This window comes from Cydia strobilella, chromosome 3, assembly GCF_947568885.1.
Source record: "Cydia strobilella chromosome 3, ilCydStro3.1, whole genome shotgun sequence".
NCBI lineage: Eukaryota > Metazoa > Arthropoda > Insecta > Lepidoptera > Tortricidae > Cydia > Cydia strobilella.
In genome coordinates this window covers 7,858,774-7,863,186 of record NC_086043.1, presented here as the reverse complement: position 1 = coordinate 7,863,186, position 4,413 = coordinate 7,858,774, and positions in this window count along the sequence as shown.

The window sequence follows — 4,413 nt, the reverse complement described above, 5'->3', positions numbered from 1 at the left end:
CTACGTGTTGGATTGTAATGAAACTTTCCACATACAATGACATGAGGTATATCTAGGTTATTAGTTTATATAGCTCCAGTTTATAAAACAAACGAAATAGAGCATAAACAAACTTTGTATGAAAAACTTATATTCGCTGTATTTTTTAACTATGGTATCTGAAGCTACATAAACTAATTAGATATACCTTATCCTATTGTAAGTACAAAGTGTCAGAGCAAACTAGCTACTCGTTTTAAAATGAGAGCCTAACAACGTTTGTATGGAGAACCGAGCTTGCCGGGAACCCTTTTGCTATGGGGGTTTTAAATAAATTAAAATATACATACGTGGTAAATCGAAATCCAGCGACTAGGTTTACTTGAGTTGAGTGTTGCATTTATTGCGAATATAGATCGTCAATACATTTATGTTTGCAAAAGCTACCCTAGAAATGAAGAAAACCCTTATAAGGGGAATATCGCTGGTGTCTGAAAGATGTAGCTATACATCAAGCGCATCATGTCAACCGTGCATCTTGCATGCACGTTCTGCCGCGGGCGGTTTATTCGACATTATTTCTCCCGGTGCGCGGTTAATATTCCGGACCAGTCTCCAGAACATCCCAACGGGGAATACAAATTCATACAATTCCACACTAAGAGTATGAAATGGTTTGGCAAACGTCGCGAATGCAGTACACGAAAGGTGCAGTTGAGCAAGAGTTGAGCTAAAGACTTAAGTTATGTGTTCGGTTCTATTCAGAAGTTTATCCGTACTCGTACTTATATTTAGTTTAACAGAGTTCTGAACTGTTCGTAAAACAGAGGGAGCGTCTTTCTTTCAAGCTGTGAGTAGGCAAAAGGATGGAGTCTGTCTTTCGAATTAATCAACTAGGAATTATGAAGTACACATAGTCATAAATAGTTATTATCATTAGTATACAATAAAAAGCACAACACGCAGGCAAAGTTATTTTTAACCGTACGTGCTAATATTGATACCCGAGCAAGCGAAAGATTACAAAATTGACGAAAATTATACGAAAAGTGGAATCTTGAGCGTTGCGAGGATTTCAAGGCACGAATTAAACAAATATTGGCACCGAGTGAAACACAAAATTTTTCACCATACCGACGCGAGGAAAATACTAACTGTAAAACTTCAAACAAAATCAAACCAAATCAAATGCAAATTAATGTTACAAAAATTATTTATCATTCAAAATTATCATCTGGCAACGTTTTCGTAGCGCTACGCTCGTTGCCGGTCTGCGGGTTCCCGGCACTCAATGTGTTAACTTCACAATTTCTTTTGTTCCAATAAATATCGCATTGGTATCAAAAAATATGTAGACTAAAACTAATTCAGTTTGCAACCCCAAGGCTGATGGCACCTTTAAACGCTCTACATACCCCATATTCACGTCCCGCGTTGCTTGCTCGAACCCTGCGGCCGCGGTGTCAACGAGCAAACGTGATGTTTGATGTAAAAAATGTAAATAAGGACGAAATTCAATCACGCACAAATACGCCCTGAGATTTAACGTTTCTTCAAAATTAGGCGAGGTTAATTCTGGCATAAAGAGAGCGAAAGCGGGAAAAAATAAAAGTCACAATCCATGCTGTTTAATTATTTTTAATTTACATTTTTACAAATAAATATGTATAATTCTAACATGTTTAGAATGAGCAAGTATCAGTATAGTAAAATGTGAGTTTTAGACGCTATCGATGTTTTTGTGGATCATACAATTTTTCAAATTCTCATTCCTGTAGGCAAAATGTGTGGCCTGTAATAGGAGCAAAAAATTTAACTGTTGGCTGTACTCCTCATACCCACCAACATTTGTTCAGCGACTTTTAAAAAAAACTTGTGTTTTGATTTTTAATACACTTTAAAGTTTTTTCCAAGACGCAATGTATTGCGATTTTTGTTATGTTTAAGGTGTGACAGGCAACGTCAATCACAATGATAATGGCGTACATTGAAGATAATATTTATTTTGTATGAAAAATACGAAGTCTAAAGTCTTCATTATTTTTAAAAGTCGCTGAACAAATGTTGGTCTGTTTGAGAAGTATAGCCTACAGTTAAATTTTTTGCTCCTATTACAGGCCACACATTGTATAGGATAGAGGAGTACTGTCATATTTAGTAAATTTTGTTGCCACAGTAAATTCACTGCCATCTATCGACATTGTATTATCGACGATTAAAATTAAAAATGAAGATGTATAAAAATACCATAAAACGTATTTAATTATGGATAAATGATTTTTTTTATTTGCATATATTAGTTTTATATGGTTTTGACCCATGTTCTTTCACTGATATGCGTTAAAATGGTTAAATAGCAAACGAAACCGTCAACGTCATCTAGTCGAGAATAGGTCAAAGGTGGTAAAAATTGGTGGCGCCATCTACTCGAGAATAAAATTTTCGTGATTTCCGAGTCACGTATCCATCTTATACGAAGATACATAGTATTTGCTGTAGGCATTTGTTAACAGTGTGCATATATGTGATCATTTTATCACATATAATTATTGCAAATAAGGATCCAAGCAGAGAAATAAATTTTACAGCCCTTAACTTTGACTATGTCCACAAACGTAACTAAATGCTGTGTATAAGGCATGTAGGTACAGTCAAGGGCATAAATATACATATATACATTCCCAAAGTTTCAAAAATATGTGTAAGCTCTTACACCTTAGACAATAAAGTCGTGTTCACATGTTTTTGAGCCATTTGTCTGGATCGATATTTTTGCCTTCGACTGTACCTATGTATAAAGTAAATAAGCTTGTTGTCTTGTTTTACCTACATAACAGCACACAAGTCAAATTTACTTTGGAAAGAGATAAAGTACATATTTGTAATTGTCACCTGATATTTATAGTAGGTATATTATTTAACCAATCAGCTAAGACTTTACTAACTAACTCCGCTGGCTCAGCGACCCGAAGTGAGTCTTGGCCTCCGACTTTACTAGATAACTAGATAATAAAAAAACAATAACAAAGGAACTGCTATCTTATTTTATTCTAGCTTGGTACGAATGATATCATCTAAATATGATAATTTGTTACAATCATAGATCCCAAATTCTAGCAAGGTCTAAAACGCTTCACAGACCTTAACTTAGAAGAGAGTTGCAAATATCTGTACCGTGTCTAGCATATAGGTGCCTCCCTGTCGTCAGTCACTGAACTAACAGGCCAATTCGAGTTTTAGTTCTAAGATCAGGTTTCCAATATGATACTGATATGATACTGATTTCTCAGTGTCAAAAGTGACGCTTTTGGTTGAAGAAATGTCACTTTTGACACTGACAGATCAGTATCATATTTGTAACAGATCTAATAACTAAAACTCGAATTGGCCTTCAAGTAAGGTGTGTGAAACGCATAAGATCCAAAATTCAGGTGTCACACTTGTCACAGGCACCAGTGCTCACTCCATACATTAATAAAACCACATTTATAACAAGTCTTAAGCAAGCTTTTCGAAACTTAAGTAATAATAAGATTTAAGTGTGATAATGATAACTATTTTATTTTATTTAACAAGTTTTTACATACCTTATTATTAATAAGTTGGGATAGCCATCTATGGACTGAGCACTCTAAGCTTACTTGTTTTTCTACCAAGCAAATAAAATCATAATGGATGAGGAGATATATGCACACACAAAACATTGTGTAGAACTCAGAGCACCACACAACATCATTGTTTGAGCTGCTACAGAGAATAACTTATTTGTCGATACTATCTAGTTTCAGGATACAGCGTGGCTTATCCTTCCTCTATTGCTTATCCCCAAATGAATATACATTTACTTGCAGACAGCCTTAGTGTTCTCGTATGGATAGGGCGTAAAAATACTCTATTTCGCTAAGTTTAAAAAAAAAAACAAAACAATAAATATTATGCTAGGTAGTTAGGTAGGTACTTTTTTTTTTAATATATTTGTTTTTACAGGCGTTATTTATAACTTCAAACTAAATGTAGTTTATAAATATTTCCTAATTCTAGTAGTCACATTGGCTGAGGGTGGGAGTTGAGTGAATAAGTTAGTTAGATCGGATCTAACTTGTAATAACATAACATATTAAACAAAAATGCATTTCTAAGTAGGATTTTCACTCTCATGTTACCTTGAGATAAAAACAAGATAACTGAAAATTACGTTTGTGTAAAAATATCAGTACACGTATATCTGATTTTGCATTACGAGTATATGTAAATCCATCCCAGTCTTGATAACTTTGATAAGGGAGTGTCATCGTCGTCTTTGAGCAACTGCAAGCCGCTGCATACGAACTTAAAGTTTCCTGGTCCTCTCCTGGTAGAAATCACATAACATGTACCTTTTTGTTCGGGCACACTGGGCACCTTGACATCCCGGCTCCTGTCGCTAACAAATTA